Raw genomic sequence first — 20372 nt, 5'->3', positions numbered from 1 at the left:
GGCGCTGGGTCCTAACCCCAAGCGTAGGGTAAAGGGGAGCTCGGGGGCTTCTTTGTCCCCATAGCCCGCCTGCAGCAAGCAGGGTGGGCCCTTTGTCTGCGAGCGAACCAAGCAGCACGGAGTTTCGATCAGGGCACCTAGTGAGACATCATTGTGGTGAGTGAGTGCTGCGGCACCCGGGAACAGCCCGCCTACACTTCCTGATCAACCTACAGGGCTACACTGCCCGGTACCTCCTCTCTCTTCCTATCCCATCCAGTTTACATCCAGATCCCCCTACCCCCTGTCTCCCTCCATCCCTCCCTTCTTGGAGCAGAGTGCCTCCATGTTCAGCCTGCCTGGGCGCTGGGACTGAACCCGAAGGTGAGTGCAAAGGGGAAGGTGGTAGCTCCTTTGTCTCCATAACCTGCCTGCAGCAAGCAGGGTGGGCCTTTGTTTGCAAGCTAACGAAGCAGCAAGGAGATCGGAACTGGACTCCAGGAGAAACATCATGGGGGAGTGACATCACTTGGAAGGTACATCAGTTGGCAAGAAGACCTGATCCTGTAAAAGAAGATCCATAGGAGAATATTGGAAGGAAGAGATGGGGAGACGCCAATGCAAGAATTCACCCAACAATCTGAAGAACAACACGAAACCACCAGAAGCCAGCGACCTCACAACAGGAGGACATGAACACCTTAATCATGAAGAAGGAGAAAAAACTGACTTCATGACAGTGATTGACACCCTTAAACAGCATATAAAAAACGCCCTTATAGAAATGGATGAGAAGTATAACAGAAAGTTCGAGGAATTGAGTAAATCAGTGAATGACACCCTAGGAAAGCAAGGAAAAACAATCAAGCAGATAATGGAAACAGTTCATGATTTGAAAAATGAAATGGAGGCAAAGAAGAAAACACAAACAGAGGGCCGGCTGGATATGGAAAATCTAGGTAAACGAATAGAGACTACAGAAACAAGCATAACCAGCAGAATACAAGAGATAGAAGAAAGAATCTCAGAGTCTGAGGATAACATAGAGAAAATAAACGCACTGATCAAAGAAAACAGCAAGTCCAACAAACTCTCATCACAAAACATTCAGGAAATATGGGACACAATAAAAAGACCAAACCTAAGAATAATTGGAGTAGAAGAAGGAGAAGAAGTGCAGCTCAACGGTCCAGAAAATATACTTAACAAAATTATAGAAGAAAACTTTCCCAACCTGAAGAAGGATGTACCTATGAAGGTTCAAGAGGCATACAGAACCCCAAATAGGCTGGATCAAAAAAAAAACATCCCCTCGCCATATAATAATCAAAACACAAAATATACAGAATAAAGAAAGAATATTAAGAGCCGCAAAGGAAAAAGGCCAACTTACTTATAAAGGTAAACCTATCAGACTTACACCTGACTTCTCTATGGAAACCATGAAAGCCAGAAGGTCCTGGATAGATGTACTGCAAAAACTAAGAGACCATGGATGCAAGCCCAGACTACTGTATCCAGCCAAGCTTTCGTTCACCATAAATGGAGAAAACAAAATTTTCCAGGATAAAAACAAATTTAAGCAATACGTAGCCACAAATCCAGCCATACAGAAAATAATAGAAGGAAAATCACTAACCAAGGAGTCCAACAAAGACCTCAATAACTCAGACATCTAGAGACCCTTCACCAGCACAACTCAAAGAAGGGAAACACACAAACCCTACTACTTAAAAAGTGACCGGAGTTAACAACCACTGGTCATTAATATCACTTAATGTCAATGGACTCAACTCACCTATAAAAAGGCACAGGCTAAGAGACTGGATACGAAAACAGGATCCAACATTCTGCTGTCTACAAGAAACACACCTCAACCACAAAGACAGGCACCTACTCAGAGTAAAGGGCTGGGAAAAGGCTTATCAAGCAAATGGACCTAAGAAACAAGCAGGTGTGGCCATACTAATTTCTAACAAAGTTGACTTCAAACTTAAATCAATCAAAAGAGATGGAGAGGGACATTTTATACTCATAACAGGAAAAATTCATCAGGAAGAAATCTCAATCCTGAATATCTATGCCCCTAATATAAAAGCACCCACGTATGTAAAAGAAACATTGCTAAAATTCAAGGCAGCCATCAAACCGCACACACTAATAGTAGGAGACTTCAACACTCCTCTTTCACCAATGGACAGGTCAATCAGACAGAAACCTAACAGAGAAATTAGAGAATTAATGGAGGTAATGAAGCAAATGGACTTAACAGACATCTATAGAATATTCCACCCAAATAGGAAAGAATATACCTTTTTCTCTGCAGCTCATGGAACCTTCTCGAAAATTGACCACATACTTGGTAACAAAGCTAACTTACACAGCTACAAAAAAATATTACTAACCACCTGTGTCTTATCAGACCACCATGGATTAAAGTTAGAATTCAACAACAATGCTACCCCCAGAAAGCCTACAAACTCATGGAAACTGAACAGTCAACTACTGAACCATACCTGGATTAAGGCGGAAATAAAGAAAGAAATTAAAGTCTTCCTTGAATTCAATGAAAATAAAAAAACAACATACTCGAACTTATGGGACACTATGAAAGCAGTCCTGAGAGGAAAGTTCATAGCACTAAGTGCCCACTTAAAGAAAACAGAGAAAGCACATATTGGAGACTTAACAGCCCACCTGAAAGCTCTAGAAAAAAAAGAAGCAGACTCACCTAGGAGGAGTAGAAGAATGGAAATAATCAAACTGAGGGCTGAAATCAACAAAATAGAAACACAAAAAACAATCCAAAGAATCAATGAATCAAGAAGCTGGTTCCTGGAAAAAATCAACAAGATTGACAAACCCCTATCCAAACTAATCAAAAGGCAGAGAGAAAATTTGCAAATTAATAAGATCAGAAATGAAAAGGGGGACATAACCACAAACACAGAGGAAATTCAGAGAGTCATTAGATCTTACTACAAAAGCTTGTATGCCACTAAACTGGAAAATGTAAAAGAAATGGACACTTTCTTAGATAAATACGATTTACCAAAATTAAATCAGGACCAGGTGAACAAGCTAAACAGACCTGTCAGTCGCGAAGAACTAGAAGCTGTTATCAAAAACCTCCCTACCAAAAAAAGCCCAGGGCCAGATGGTTTCATTGCGGAATTCTACCAGAACTTCCAAGAAGACCTAATACCTATACTCCTCAATGTATTCCACAATATAGAAACAGAAGGGTCATTACCAAATTCCTTTTATGAAGCTACAGTTACTCTGATACCAAAACCACACAAAGACTCAACCAGGAAAGAGAATTACAGGCCGATCTCACTCATGAATATCGACGCAAAAATCCTCAACAAAATACTGGCAAACCGAATCCAAGAACACATCCGAAAAATTATCCATTATGATCAAGTAGGCTTCATTCCTGAGATGCAGGGCTGGTTCAACATACGAAAATCTATCAATGTAATCCATCATATAAATAAACTGAAAGAAAAAAACCATATGATCATTTCATTAGATGCTGAAAAAGCATTTGACAAAATTCAACATCCATTTATGTTAAAAGTCTTGGAGAGATTAGGGATACAAGGGTCATACCTAAATATAATAAAAGCTATATACAGCAAGCCGACAGCTAACATCAAATTAAATGGAGAGAAACTCAAAGCCATCCCGCTTAACTCAGGAACACGACAAGGCTGCCACTTTCGCCATACCTCTTCAATATAGTGCTGGAAGTTCTAGCAATAGCAATAAGACAGCATAATGGGATCAAGGGGATTCGAATTGGAAATGAAGAAGTTAAACTTTCGTTATTCGCAGATGATATGATAGTGTACATAAGCGACCCCCAAAATTCCACCAAAGAACTTTTACAGCTGATAAACAGCTTAGTAATGTGGCAGGATACAAGATCAACTCCAAAAAATCAGTCGCCCTCCTATACTCAAAGGATATGGAAGCAGAGAGGGAAATCAGAGAAGCTTCTCCATTCACGATAGCCACAAACAGCATAAAATATCTTGGGGTAAATCTAACCAAGGAAGTGAAAGATCTATTTGACAAGAACTTTAAGGCATTGAAGAAAGAAATTGAAGAGGATACCAAAAAATGGATGGACATCCCTTGCTCTTGGATTGGGAGGATCAACATAGTAAAAATGGCAATTCTACCAAAGGCAATTTATAGATTCAATGCAATCCCCATCAAGATCCCATCAAAATTCTTCACAGATCTGGAGAGGACAATAATCAACTTTATATGGAAAAACAAAAAACCCAGGATAGCCAAAACAATCCTATACAATAAAGGAATGTCTGGAGGCATTACCATCCCTGACTTCAAACTCTATTACAGAGCTACAGTAATGAAAACAGGGTGGTACTGGCATAAAAACAGAGAAGTCGACCAATGGAATCGTATAGAAGACCCGGACTTTATCCCACAAACCTATGAACACCTCATTTTCGATAAAGGAGCTAAAAGTTTACATTGGAAGAAAGAAAGCATCTTCAACAAATGGTGCTGGCACAACTGGATGTCAACCTGTAGAAGAATGAAAATAGACCCATATCTATCACCGTGCACAAAACTCAAGTCCAAATGGATTAAAGACCTCAATATCAGCCCGAAAACACTGAATCTGATAGAAGAGAAAGTGGGCAATACCCTACAACAGATGGGCACAGGCGATCGCTTCTTAGGTATAACCCCAGAAGTACAGACATTAAGGGCAACATTGAATAAATGGGACCTACTAAAACTGAGAAGCTTCTGTAAAGCAAAGGACACTGTCACTAAGACACAAAGGCAACCTACTGACTGGGAGAAGATCTTCACCAACCCCGCAACAGACAAAGGTCTGATCTCCAAAATATATAGAGAACTCAAGAAACTAGACTTTAAAATGCTAATTAACCCAATTAAAAAATGGGGTTCTGAACTGAACAGAGAATTCTCAACAGAAGAAGTTCAAATGACCAAAAGACACTTAAGGTCATGCTCAACCTCCTTAGCGATCAGGGAAATGCAAATCAAAACAACTTTGAGATATCATCTTACACCTGTAAGATTGGCTAAAGTCAAAAACACCAATGATAGCCTTTGCTGGAGAGGCTGTGGAGGAAGGGGTACCCTCATCCATTGCTGGTGGGAATGCAATCTTGTGCAACCACTGTGGAAGTCAGTGTTTCGGTTTCTCCGGAAATTCGGGATCAACCTACCCCTGGACCCAGCAATACCACTCTTAGGAATTTACCCAAGAGATGCTCTATCACATGTCAAAAGCATTTGTTCAACTATGTTCATAGCAGTATTATTTGTAATAGCCAGAACCTGGAAACAACCTAGATGCCCTTCAATGGAAGAATGGATGAAGAAAGTATGGAATATATACACACTAGAGTACTACGCTGCGGTAAAAAACAATGACTTCTCGAATTTTGCATGCAAATGGATGAAAATAGAAAACACTATCCTGAGTGAGGTATCCCAGGCCCAAAAAGACGAACATGGGATGTACTCACTCATAATTGGTTTCTAGCCATAAATAGGGTTCACGGAGTCTACAATAGGCGAATCTAAAGAAGCTAAGTAAGAAGGTGAACCCAAGGAAAAACATATAGTTATCCTCTTGGATAAGGGAAGTAGACAAAATTGCCGGGGGGAAAAGTGGGATCTTGGGGGTGGGGTGGGATGGGGGTTAGGGGAGATGGGGAGAGAAAAGGTAGAAGGGAAGGAGGGTGGACTTGGGGAAACAGGAGGATCGGGATAAAGGAAGGTTGGATAGGGGAGCACGGAACCACAATTCTTAGTTAAGGGACCCACTTTAGGGTGGGCAGGAGACTTGACCCTAGAGGGGCTCCCAGGTGCCCAAGCTGAGGTCCCCAGTTAGTTCCCTGTGCAGCTGAGGATAGGGAACCTGAAATGACCCTACCCTAGAGCAATACTGACGAATATATTGCATATCATCCTAGAACTTGCATCTGGCGATGGATGGAGATAGAGACAGAGACCCACACTGGAGCACTGGACTGAGCTCCCAAGGTCCCAATGAGGAGCAGAAGGAGTGAGAACATGAGCAAAGATGTCGGGACCACGAGGAGTGCACCCACCCACTGAGACAGTGGAGATGATCTACTGGGAGCTCACCAAGGCCAGCTGGACTGTTACCAGAAAAAGCATGGGATAAAACTGGACTCTCGGAACATGGCGAACAATGAGGGCTGATGAGACGCCAAGGACAATGGCACGTGGTTTTGATCCTACGCAATGTGCTGGCTTGGTGGGAGCCTAGCCAGTCTGGATGTTCACCTTCCTAGATATGGATGGAGGGGGGAGGACCTAGGACTTACCACAGGGCAGGGAACCCTGACAGCTCTTTGGACTGGAAAGGGAGGGGGAGAGGAGTGGGGGGAAGAGGAGAGGGGTGGGAGGAGGGGGAGAAGAGTGGGAGGAGGGGGAGAAGAGTGGGAGGAGGGGGAGGGAAATGGGAGGCTGGTGGGAGGAGGTGGAAATTTGTTTTTTTTTCTTTTCTTTATCCTCCTTTTATCAATAAAAAAATTTAAAAAAAAAAAAAGAAACAGAGACCCACTCAGGAGTCCCATAAAAACATTAAACTGGAAACCATAATAAGTAAATATGCAGAGAAACATGGTGTAGACCCATGTATGCCTGTGCTTGCTGCTTCAGTCTCCGTGAGCCCATATAAGCCTCCTTAGTTGATTCAGTGGGCTGTGTTCCCCTGGTGACTTCCATGCCCCCTGTGACTTCTACAACCCCCCCCCCCTCCACGGGGTTCTCCAGCTCTGAGTGGAGGCACCCAAAGGAAATCTCTCCATATTTTTTAATGTAAGGGATTTATTCATTTCCTCCAATAGTTTTGTTTGTGTTTTCCTAGATTTCTGCAATGGATTTCTTCTTTAAGGACCTTTATCATTTTCATGCAGCTGGTGTTAAGTCCTTTTTCTTGTGCTTCAGCTATGTTGGAATAGTCAGGGTCTAACGTGATAGGCTTGTTGGGTTTTATAGAAGCCATGTTGCCCTGGCAGTCTTTTGATTGATTGATTTTGCTGGTGTTTGGGCATCTGGGTTTGGGATGATTATAGATCTAGATGCTGAGTTCTGGTTTTGTCTTTGTTGGGTGGATATTTTGTTCTTTGGTTTTCATTTCCTCTCTGGGTTTTCAGAGTGTGGTTGCTGTGTGTTGTTTGTTTTCCTTGCCTGCTCAGCTTGTGTATTGATAGGGAATGCCTGCTGGTGTTGGAGTTCAGGATACTGGGATGATTTGGAGAAAGGAAGGTTGGGGATGTGTTTGTGATCCTTTGGAGGATGGGGTCAGTAAAGAAGACCACAGCGGGATTCCTGCTACAGAGCTGGGTGTGCGACTGGGGGATTGGTTCCCAGGAGCAGTTAGAAGGTGTGGTCTTCCTTCAGCCTGCTTGTTGCTCTAGGAGGAACAGTCCTTCATCAGCAGGGGGTGCTGGCTGGGATTGAAGTCTAGGGAAAAAGCTGTGAGTGGGGGAGGGGGAGAAAGATTAGCAGGGGAAGGACTGTGTGGGATCCACAGGGTATGGGGGGCAGTCAGGCAAGGCTGCCAAAGGTGTTGTGCTGCAGAGCTGGAGATGAGATGGAGGATTGTATCTGGGGAAAGAGAGGGGGAAGAGAAGGTCTGAGGGCAGTATACTTGGTTTTTATTTTTTTTTTATTTTTTTTGTCAGGGGTGTCCTGTGGGTTAGCAGTTATGCCTGTGGGAGTTGGGAGCTGCAATAAAGAATCCTATTGGAGCAGGGAGGTTAGGAGGGGATGGACACAGAAGATGTGGACAGGAGGAAGGAAGACTGAGGTTGGTGTTCTGTTGCAGTGCTGGGGAGGAGACTAGTGGGTTGGATTTGGAGGGGAGCCGTGAGAGGTGAGAGTCTTCAGTTAACTTATTCTTTTCCCTGTTCTGCTTAGCTGGTGTGTTCCCAGGGTTGGAGTTGGAGGCTCTGATACTGGGGTGAGTTGGGAAAAAGGAAAGTTGAGGGAGAAGGTCTTTATATCTGTTGGGGATGGGGTCAGATAAGAAAGGAAAAACCACAGCAGGTTTCCTGCTACAGTTCTGGAGATGAGACTGTGGGATTGGCTCTCAGGAGCAGTAAGAGTGATCTTTGTTTTCTTTTTGTAAGAGAGATTTTTAATTCTTTACAAAATAGTATTTTTGTTATTTCTTTTTTTCCGCATCAAATTTGGTTTGTGCTGTCAAATTCCTGGAAGTGGGACTTGCCCTTCAAATTATCTTTTTATTATTCTTATAATAAAACTCACAATGGCTTTGTCCCCAGTGTATCACCAATAAGACATTAGCTTTTGCTCTACATTTCAAAAATTGGATTTTTTTTCTTAGAACAGTTCAGGTGCACAGAAAAATTGAGAGAAACACAGGTCTCTTTTACCATCCCCAGTCCCCACAGGTATACCATTTAATCATTAACATTCTATCCTAGACTTGTGTATTTATTACAATCAACGAACAAACATTCAGGCATCATTATAACCAAAAGTCTATTTACACTAGTGTTTACTCTTGTCGGTATATCTGTGGATTTGGACAATCGTCTGATGACACAGATCCACAAATAGAGCACCATACAGAACTTCCCTGCTCTAAATGGTCTCTAGGTTCACCCTAGTCATCTTTCCTGGCTTTCACTGATCCTTTTATTATATTTTCGGAATGTCTTAAAGTTAGACCCATAATTTTTTTCACTTTGCAATTTATATTTAAGGATATCTCTCACTTTTCTCTTTTCTCCATGTCTTCTTTTTCTCTTTCTGATGTGGATAAAAGTTAGTGCATCCTATCCTGCATATTAGGCAAGCACTCTAAAATTGAACTACACAAGTCTCATTACTTTGATTTTTTTAATTCCTTAGCAGTGTACATATTTTCATGTGCTTATTTGACCTCTGAATGTCTTTTTTGGTAAGGTGTCTATTCAGACTTTTGGCTCTTCTTAATTGGGTTGTTTGTCTCATTGTTGACTTTCAAGTGCACTTACGATGTGTTAGATAACACTCTTTTTTTAATGTGTTGTGTAAATATTTTTATCTAGTCTGTACCCTGTCTTATGCACTTGACAATTTCCCTCACAAACCAAAAATTAATTAATTAACAAATTAGCTGAATAATTAAAGATGATATGTTGCTATGTAGCTAGCATAGGCATATTACAAACTCATCATTCCCTTTTTTAAACCATCTGACTACGCAGATTACAAGCATGCACCACTACACGTGTCAGGAGTTTTTATTTTTGAAGATGGTACAGCTAATCAATTCTTTAATACATTACACCTCTGGAATCATATCCAAAAAGTCATCAATTCAATATCATCTAGACCTTTTCTCCTGTGTAACCTTCTATGAGTTTTATAGTTTTACATTTCAAAATAAGGTCTGTGGTAGAGTTGGAAGTAGTTCTTGTGAAGGATATTAGATCTGTCTAGAGATTTATCTATTAGCACATAGATGCCCAGTTGTTGAAAGGCTGTCATTTACTGAAAAGACAACCATTGAGAAGACTGTATTGTATTGCCTTTTTCTGTTTGTCCAAGTCCAATTGTAGATGTTTGTGTAGGTTTGTTTTTGTGCTCTCTAGTCTGTTCTTGTCTATTTATTTTCTCACAAATAGTTTGATTTTCTCAGTTACTGCATTGTTAGAGTTAAATGATGTCAGCCTTCAGATTTCGCTCTTCTCCACCAATATGGTGTTGGCTGTTCTAAGTTTTCTGCCTCTCATTGTAATCATTAGAATTGGTGTGATATTGATCTAAAACATAATGTGTTGAAGCTTGCTTTGAGTTAAAACTTTCCTTTATGACATGGAAACTGAGAAAAGTAATGGATAACAGTTGTTAACTTATGTCACAATGGCAAAATTCTTGAGAAAAAATTTAAAGGAAAAGAGGATTATTGCAGAGATTTCAGTCTATGATCAGCCAGCTGGCTTGATTTCAGTTAGGTCTGCAACAAAGAATAACCACACTGTAGAAGGGTTTGGCTAAGAAGCGGTTTATATCATAACAGCTAGGAAAGAGGAAAAGTGAGAGGAAGCAAAAGGAGGGAAGAAGGAAGAGGAAAGAGGGAGGGAGGAAAGGGAAGTGGGATGTGATGGAAGGAAGTGAAGAGAGAGAAAGGGAGAAGGAGAACTAGAGGGGGAGATAGACAGACAGACAGACAGACAGATAGATAGGTGATAGAGAGAATTATTATGAGTATACAGTGAAAGGCATGCCTCCAGTAACCGACTTCTTCTAACCAGGCTTTATCTCTTAATTTGTTCACTATGTGCTATATTTTCTAACTACCTCCCAACAGTGCTGACAGCTAGGGGTCACATATTCAAATACACCAGCCTTTGTGGGACATTCAGATCCAACTCCAATAGGGATATCAAAGCATTTCCACTTAATTAGTATAAATTTTGTTTAATCTGAATAATCAAAGACCCTCGCAATTGTTTGTCATTTTCTATATAAACAAGAACATTCAGACATGTTTTACAGAAAATGATTATATTCACCAGAGAGACTAAAATAAAAAAAATATGAAGTTTTTCAAAATTGTTGGATCGGTTGTAAAACAACTGGAATTCTCATACATTGCTGGTGTAATTTTAAATTGCTAGACTTTGGAAAACTACTTTTCCATGTTGATTAAATGTAATTATGATGAAGATATTCCAAATTTGACAAATGTATACATATATTCACCAAGAAATATTTATCAGATTTTTGTAGCAACAGAAAATAAACAAAATGTTAATCATAAGAAGAATGAATGCTTCATTGCCAGGGAAATGAACAAACTAGTACAAAAGGTAACGGCATAGATGAAACTCACCAAGATAATATTGAATGAGAGCTCACACACATATAAGAAAATATTCTATTTGATTACATTTATATACATTTCAAAGATACAAAACTCATTTCTGACAATAGTGATTGCCTTAGTATAGGAGGATGGAAATGAGTGGGAAAAGGAATAAATATAGAAGTTTTTTCTACTTTAAGTTCCATTTCTCGAGGTGCATGATGGGGTGCACAGATTCATTCAGTGCAAGGTTAATGAAGTGTGGTTGTAATTTATATACTTTTTGGTAAATGTAGTTGTAATGTTTCAACATTAATACATATCAGTGAAGTTTTTAAGCATTCTGATTTGGCCTGATAAATTCTAAAAGAGCTAGGAGAGCATCTATGATGAGAAATTTACATTTTAAAAGCTTTTACTTTTTGAGCATTGAGAATCACAAATGGATAGTTGTTAATCTCTTGATGTAGGGATTGTCTTAGTAATGAGGTGGGACTGGGATATATGTGTGTCTGATACTGAAGCCCTCACCTTTTTCTACTATCATCTTTCATTATGACTAGAAATTCTTTCCTTTATCTACTTCTGCTAAACAGTCACACTTTTTTTTCTTATTTTATATATTTGCTACACAGAGATAATGGAATGCTAAATATATTTATAATGCCAAAATAAAATTGAAAGATATTAATTTATTTTAAGCAAAGGCAAATGACTATTAATTCACTTGTTTATTTTTTTCTGGTGTGTGTGTGTTGCTGTTGTTCTTGTCACAATGCTTGTGTATGTATATGTTATGGTGTCATGAATACTTTTTCATTTATTTCATAACACTTTTAATAGTTTGAGCAAAGCAAAACATAGAGTATACAATCTCATTACCTGTGGTGGACACTGAGAGCCCCCACCAAAGAAGTACTAATTCAGAATCTTACAGGGTACATAACAATTCAGTATTTTTCTATGTGCATTGATTTATACACAGAAATATTAAATTGTAGCTGTCATTTTTCATCTGTTGTTTAGTGGTAATATTTGTTCAGTTTCCCACGAGTGTTTTATAATTTTCCTTATAGTCTGACTAACTCTAATATCCATTCCTCTTCAGGTTCCTAATAAATTGTCAAAATGATAACACTCTGACTCATATACGGGACTCTCAAACCTCCCTATTAACCTATTAATATAGCACTGAAAATTGTTTATTTATTCTTATTATTAGATTCATACCACTTAAATACTTTATAAATGAAAGGTAAGGTGAGGCATTGTGGTAGTTTGAATAGGTATGGTCCCCATAGATTCATGTGTTTGAATGCTTGGCCTATAGAGAGTGGCACAATTAGGAGGTGTGGTCTTGCTGGAGTAGGTGTAGCTTTATTGGAAAAGATGTGTCACTATGGAGGCAGGCTTTGAAGTCTTATATGCTCAAGTTATGAACAGTGTAGTACACAATGTCCTTCTGCTGTCTGCCGTTCAAGATATGGAACTCTTAGTTACCTCACCAATACCATGTCTACCTGCTTGCTGGCTTGCTCCCCACCATAATGATAATGGACTGAACTTTTGAAACTGTAAACATGCCACCCCAATTAAATGTTTTCTTAATATGGGTTGATATGATTATGGTGTCTCTTCACAGCAAAGTAAGGCAGATTCTCTGCAGGAGCAGTACCTCTTCTCAACCATTGAACCATAGCTTCAGCCTCTCAACTTATTTTTTTAAATGTAGCAATCACTTAGAAACCTACATGAGAATTTAGTGTACCTTCATTTGTGATAGAATATTTTGTTATTTCAGTTCTCTGAGTATATGCTGCAGAATTACTAAAGAAGAGAAAATACATAAATTTGTCAGTAATACTATAATACAGATGTAGTTATAACTAGATAATACATATTTAGTTAGGTGAGAGGACCATTAAATAATCATTATTTACATTGCTAAGAGGAGTAGATCTTCATGCAGTTCAGGCAGATACAATAAACTAATATGTCTTTGTTTGGTATTAAATCTACATATTAATTATATAGTAGTTAATAAGTTTAACCTTTCTCACAATTAGAAACAATGACATCATTCGTACACTGTCACCTTCAATTCCATAACATGCATATTTCTGCTGATAAATTCTATTTAGCTCTATGTACTTTAGGCTGGTCTTGAACTCAGAGATCTGCCTGTCTCTGCCTCCATGGTACTGGGAATAAAAGCAAGCAGCACCATGCCCAATGAAGATATTTCTTTCTTAGATTTTATTTATCTTGTGTGTATACGTGTGTGTATGTATAGGAGTCTGCATTCATGTGGAGGTTAGAGGACAACTTTCAGAAGTTCTTTCTTTCCTTCCACCATGTGGGGGTTGGAGATCAATCTCAGGTCATCAGACTTGGTGACTGGTGTCTTTGCCAACTGAGCCATCTTACCAGCCTGAATTTTTTTTTTACATTTGTCTTTGAAGAGAAATACTTCAAAACAACCCACCAAACCTTATTTTTGAGAAGATAACAATCAGATAAAGGAAGGAGAAAACTTACAATATCAAGACTTTTATGAATATTGATCTGACCTGTACTAAAGTCAAATCCGGTACCCCATTTTTGAAACAAACTTTCATAGGGCATTACAACTAATCTGCAATGACTGTGACATGAATGCCAGTTTTGTGCCACACCAGATACAAAATACTCTCATTTCCAAATGCTCTCAAAACTGCTTAGGATGCCATTCAACAAAAAAAAAGACTTGGCTATTGCTACAATCAAGTCAGTTTCAGTACTCCTTTCCCAGAGCTCTTTTGCATATTGACATATGACAGTTTTAGTCTTAGATAATGTGTATTTTGGGAGCTCACCTACAATTTGGTGACATGATGGAAAAGAGTATGAAGTTTTAATAGTAATAAAAATGGCAAACATTCAGAGTTTAAATGATTATCTTAGTATAGCTCCTTTTCATTTACAAAGGTGCTTTTTATGCTCTAATTAATCCATGTAAAGTCCCTGGAAGCCTGGCTACGCTATAGAAAATCAGAGTTTAGGAAGAGAAAAGTGAGATTTCCTAGCATAGCTATATTTTTCCTTAGCTCATCTCTAAGTAGAATCTCTTAAATATGTAAGTCAATTAAATTCCGCTTATCTAAACAGGCAGGCTGCTCAATAGATTAAGAAAGTCCATTTTGCCTGAAGCCCTTAGGGATAACCCAAAACATTGTTCCACTATAAACCAGAATCTCAGAATTGAAAAATCAAGGGAGCCCAGAATATCTCAAATATTTGGGCATTTTCAAGATTAGTGATAGACTAATGTAAAGCTAAGTAACAGTGGTTCAAACTAGAATTGGATGTGTTTATTATAACAAAATAACCAGTTGAATGACCAGATCTAATTCCTTCTTGGCCAATAATTCATTTCTGAATATGAGTGTTTCAATAAAAAAGTTGGGCCAAAGGAATGCATGTTAATGTCACTGACAGTCACTGCCAGGCCTAAGGCATACACAAGAGAAAAGACCAAATAGAATAGGAAAAATTTTGTGGTAGAAGTTAACCAGCAAAAATTTTAAGATGCAGCCATAGTTTCTGCTACTGGCCCAGAAGGCAGAGAGATAAATGCATTAGCTGTAAAAGCCATGATCTGGGAGACTAAATTACAAGAACACATACAAGGTTATGTTGGAAATTGCAAGATAATTATCACATATAGTAGATAATTTATTGTTGGGGAACTATGCCAAGAGCAAAGAAATCACATAGAACAGAATTTCAGACCTATACAAAATTTAGCTCAAGCAATATGTCATATCCAACCAGGTATGGTTACACATATTTATAATCCCAGAACTTGGTAGGTAGAGGCAAGAGGATAAAGTCAAGGTCATCCTCAGCTACATACTGAATGGGAGGGCCAGAGTTCAGATCCCCAGAATTAACCTAAAACTTGAGTGAACACCCAGAGCTGCCTGTAATCCTAGACCTCAGAAGATGGAGATAGGAGATCAATGGAACAAGGTGACTAGTCATGCTAGCCGAATCAGGTAGCTCCACCTTTAGTGAGAAACTTTGCCTCCATTAGCCCCTATCTTCCCCATGTTCATATATGTTTACTCTCACCTATATAAACACAGATTCACACAGACATGGAAACATTCATATTTACATGCACACATGCCATATGCATGTATATCCCCCAAAAGGAAAACAAAAATAATGGAAAAAGAAAAGGAAAGACAATTAGAATAGGTTGATGTGAAGTGAGAAGGGAAGGAAGAAAAAGAATTTTAAGAGATTGCTAAATGGTGAAGTAATGCTATTTTCTTTAGGGTCTGTGTGTTCATTAAGAAGATGTTGGTTTTGACTCAAAGTGAGGTGAGATTATATTGTAAAGTTTTAAGGAAATGGATGATTCCATCTAACATATATTAACAAATATTTATTTGTAAATTATTCAAGAATAAAACACAGAAGTACACATGTTCAATAAGGGAAATAGGAGATAACTGCAGTACCTCAATGATACATGATAGTTCTTTTAACCTTGGTGGTAGCATTTGAAATTGTGAGAACTAGACACATTGAGGAAGGTATATCCATTGGAATTTGTTTAAAACAATACTTTACTAGGGCGTGATTGCTATATGAAAAACCTGTGTGTGTGTGTGTGTGTGTGTGTGTGTGTGTTGCCGAGTATGGTAGTTTCTGGTTGTTGTGATAAAATACGATGACCAAGACAACTTATAGAAGAAGGAGTTTATCTGGACTCATGGTTCCAAAGAGGCTAATGGCAGGGGGCCATGGCAGCAAGGAGCTAAGCTGAGAGAACAAGATGCAAGTTGGGTGAGGCTATGAACTCTCAAAGCCTGCCTTGAGTGACTTACTTCCTAAAAAACAAAAACAAAAAAACAAAACCAACAAACCAACCAACCAAACAAACAAAAAACAACAAAAAAACTCTGCACTTCCTATAACCTCTCCAAACAGGGCCACACAAATGAAGTCCAAAAAGCTCATACCTGGAACTGTATACCAAAGCTTGTAGGGGACATTTTTCATTCAAACTATCACACAGAGGTTGAAGAACCCAAGATACTACCATTGCAATGCATTCTCCCAGAATACATATTCACCTACAAACATTTCTTCTCTTGCTTCATAGGTGTTATTTTTGAGAGGCTGAGGTAGGAGGATCATGAATTCAAGGCTAGTCTGGACTAACAAGTAAAAAATCCTATTTCAACAATAAAAAAGAATGCATAAAACTCATATTTTGTATTAAAAATCCAATTATATAACAACACAGTATTATTGAATACAGGTACCCCCTAGAAGCTAATATGGGTGCAAAAGAAGAAAAATATATTATAGACAATTCTGATCCTTTGGATCTGGGCAAATAGAATGATGAAAATATCATATAATAAAATGAATGAGTCTTGACAGATTTGAAAGACTTGGACATTAAGGAGAAAGCTGTATCCTTATCCATCAGAAGACTGAAAATTGAAATTACTTTGAGATTTTATCTGATCCCAATCAGAATAGCTATTATTAAGAAAACAACTAGAACAAATACTGGCAAGGAGAAAGCCTTTTCACTGTTGATGGGGCTGTAAATGGGGTACAAGCACTTCGGAAATCATCGTGGTTGTTTCTCAAAGTTTAAAAGTACATCTCTTATGTTACCCAGCTATCCCATTGCCAGGCATATACCCAAATGACTCTACAACCTTTTACAGAGATACTTGCATATTCATATTCACTGCTTCCTTATGTACAGCAGTCAGGAAATGGACCAGATAATGAAAATGTGGCACAGTTATACAATGGAATATTATTTTGTTATCCTTACTGCTGCATGCTCTCTCTCATATATGTATTTTAGTTTTGAATTCTTAGACTATTGTATCTAACTTGGAGTGGCTAGGGAGGTAAGGAACCCAGAAAGTGGCCACTAGGGGAGGAGGCATAATGGAACATAGGTAATACAGAAGCGGAGGTAGGAAATACGTAGAAAGTATAAGCAGGAATGAGGACAAGACATGGGGTGAAGAAGGCTACTGGCAGTAGGAATTCCTACAGCAATAGGGCAAAGGAATGGGCGAGGGAAAGGTTAACTACAACCAAGCACACATAAAAAAGTCTGACAGAAACTTACTATTTCATAAATCTAGTGAAATCATAACTTTAAAATATGCAGAGGTGCGCAGTGGGTAACCAAGAAGTCAAAGATTATCGGATGAAAACCCCAGTATCACGTGTGGAATATTCCCTCACGAGTTGTTTGTCAGAGAAGTTGCAGAATCCCCCCCCCCCCAAACCGTTACAGACTACTGCTCTTTGTTACCCGCCCAGAACTAGATTGTAAGCCCCTCTTTCTGAAGATATCACACACTTGGGTTTCAGGACACTGAGTAATCAAACTGTAACCAAGATAGAAGTTTTCTCACAGGTACTGGAAAGGTGCTGGGGGAGAAAAGTCATCCACAGTCTTACTCAGCTATGTACCCCACAAGGTACAATAACGACTTGCCACATATACCACTAGTGCAATGGTAGCATGATTATTATAGAAGTAACCAATCCCTCTATTCTTGGGTTTGATGATGGCTTACCAAGGAAGAAGCTCATACCTTGGACTGTAAACCTAGTTAGAAACCTGCATCTGGGGAGGGTCATATACCCAAGAAATCTACCACTGTTATTTTACTAAATGTATACAGTGTCTTCACATGCCCAGAGTTTTATATTAGTGCTGCTTACTCTCAACCTTCATCAGAGAACGTTATTTTTAGAGCAGGCAGTGGTTTCTGTAGAGACTCATAACTGGTCAAAGTGCTGGGGAATAAGAGACTGAGGAGTGCTTGGCTCTAAATGAGTCATCTATATCATCCTCTCCAAGCCTTGGGGAACATTTGAGAAGAGAAGGTAAAAAGAATGAAAGAACCAGAGGATGGGGAGAATTGTGGAAGTGTCTCTTGGATATCAAATGGCCTTTGTACTTAGGAACTCACTGCAGCTGCAGAAAACTTGCACAAAATTGGGCCTGTCACTATTTTGTCATACGTAGTGGAGGGACTCATGAGGCCCCATCCATCAATGAGGGACTATGGGCAGTTAATCATTACTGGGGGAGGGGTGCCATTTTCTTCAGTGCTGCAGCAACTGGTTGTACAATGTGCCCATACTTCAGTAAGAAACACTCCATTCATGCAAACAACCACAATTAAACTCAATGGATTAGAAAAAAAAATCAAAGTAAAAAGGTGCTTGCTGGGAAGAAGTGTTTCATGGGGAGATAAGAGAAAATATTGAAGGCGAAAATGAACAAATTAATAATATACAGTTATGAAATTTCTAAGGAATAAAAAAATACGTTTTAGTTTAAATGTTTTGCCCTTGTAGTTTTTGTGTTTTCCTGAATTATGAAATACTTAAATTCATTGCCATACTTGCTGCTCTGTTTTGTAGTTTTATCCTTTTGGCTTTTTGGGGGGTCCATCACCCAGCTCCCAAATCAATCTTAAACACTAAGGCTTATTCTTAATTATAAATGCCTGGCCTTATCTTGGCTTGTTTTTAGTCAGCTTTTCATATCTTACGTTTTCTTTTTACATCTACCTTTTCCCTCTGAGTTTTTATCTTTCTTACTTCTGTATATCTTACTTTCCTTCTTATTCCGTGACTGGCTAGGTGGCTGGTTGGGTGGCTCCTGGTGTCCTCTGCTCCTTGTTCTCTCGCTGCTCCTCCCTTGTTCTCTCTTTTTTTTTTTTTTAGTATTTGCTCTCTGCCTGCCAGACCTGCCTATCCTTGCTCTTGCCTCACTATTGGCCATTCATCTCTTTATAGACAGGCACAGTAAAACAGCTTAAACAAATGCAGTGTAAACAAAGGTCACACACCTGAAAATAATATTCCCCAACACTGTTCATTTGAAAATTTACACTATACCATGTTACATGCTAATTTTAGAAAATATGAATAATTATAAATTAATTTATCATGACATTAGCAGGGGTTTTAGAAAACATTTATTTTCCATTATTGTGTGTGTATGTGAGTGCCATGTGCATATCATCCACGTGCGTATAAAGATGATAGGAATAATTTTTGGAGTAAATTCTCTCTATATTTATGTGGTTTCTGGGAATTGAACTCTGGTCCTGAGGCTTGCATGGTAATTACTGTACCTGTTGAGTCATCTTGCTAGCCTCCCAAGCAAAGTTTTAGATATGAAGTTTTGGTATCTTTCTTTTACTTAGTATCTGATAATTGAACGTATTACAATATATAAATTCTTCAGAATATAGGCCAAAGAAATAAGAGCTTTTTAATCGTAGATTATAGAAGCACATAAAGTAATTCAGTAAGTGATTTAATTTTATATTAAGAATGAATTGTATATTTTAGAACCCTTCTTCTTCTTCTTCTTCTTCTTCTTCTTCTTCTTCTTCTTCTTCTTCTTCTTCTTCTTCTTCTTCTTCTTCTTCTTCTTCTTCTTCTTCTTCTTCTTCTTCTTCTTCTTCTTCTTCTTTTTTTGAGAGAGGGTTTTTCTGTGTATCAGCCCTAGTTGTCCTGGAACTAGCTCTTGTAGACTAGGCTGGCCTCGAACTCACAAAGATCCGCCTACTTCTACCTCCCAAGTGCTGGAATTAAAGGCATGCGTAATTCCTTTAGCCACCTGTAAGGATGCACTTCTGGGTTCTGAGGCTGGCGCATGTATCCCAGGTGCATATGCGTGAGTCTCCTGCCATCTGCGTCACCAGCATCTGACTTAGAAGCCCCCATACGCAGGCGCAGGGCGTAGCGTTGTCCATCATCAGCATCTGATGTGAGCACGTCTTTCCCCCTCATGTGCATATGCTGGGGAACCTTTAAAAGCTAAATGTGCCATTCCCACACTCTTTTCTTCCCCTCCTGTCCACACCATTTCACCGAGCTCATCCGCACAAATCTTATTAATAAACTTATACACGTGGGTCTGTTCATGTCTCATGTTCTCTCCTCATTTCCACAGGACATTTTAGTATGTGCCACCACCACCTGGCTAGAACATATTTTCTTAAACTGATATATAGAAATGTCCTAGTATCAAACTGTTGTCTAAAAATGTGCCTCTTTACCCATAGATTAGTATAGCTGTTAGTACTCATCAGGGAAGCATCTTTATGGATAACACAGAAATTTTCAACTGGTTAAAGTTCAGAGAACAAAATGTGTGTAGGTACTTTCCTCACCTCCTCTCCAGACCCTGCAATGTTTCATGGGTCATTGTAGAAGTGGGAGAGGAGATGTAAAAGCCAGAAATCAGGAAATAAACAGTGTCTTTTGGACATGATGGGACTGTTATGCTCATGAATTTTGAGCTGCTATGGTTGCCTGCACAAGACCTGTACAAGATCAAGTCAGTCAACGTTCCAGGATGGATTGGGGAAGAAGCACATGAGTTCCTACCTCCAGCTGAGGAGTCATGGACAGTTGATGGCTGCTGAGTGAAGAAGAATCAGTTTTCTTTAGGTTTGTG

At 39.1% G+C, this 20372-nt stretch overlaps 1 pseudogene; it reads right to left on the bottom strand.

Moving 5' to 3' along the window:
- LOC142840272 (uncharacterized) overlaps nucleotides 1-19702 on the bottom strand; it is a 77186-nt pseudogene extending 57484 nt beyond the window's left edge.
- Between the last annotated feature and the right edge of the window lie 670 nt (nucleotides 19703-20372).

Source organism: Microtus pennsylvanicus, chromosome X (genome assembly GCF_037038515.1).
Source record: "Microtus pennsylvanicus isolate mMicPen1 chromosome X, mMicPen1.hap1, whole genome shotgun sequence".
Classification (NCBI taxonomy): Eukaryota; Metazoa; Chordata; class Mammalia; order Rodentia; family Cricetidae; genus Microtus; species Microtus pennsylvanicus.
This window is presented reverse-complemented; position numbering and strand designations above follow the sequence as displayed.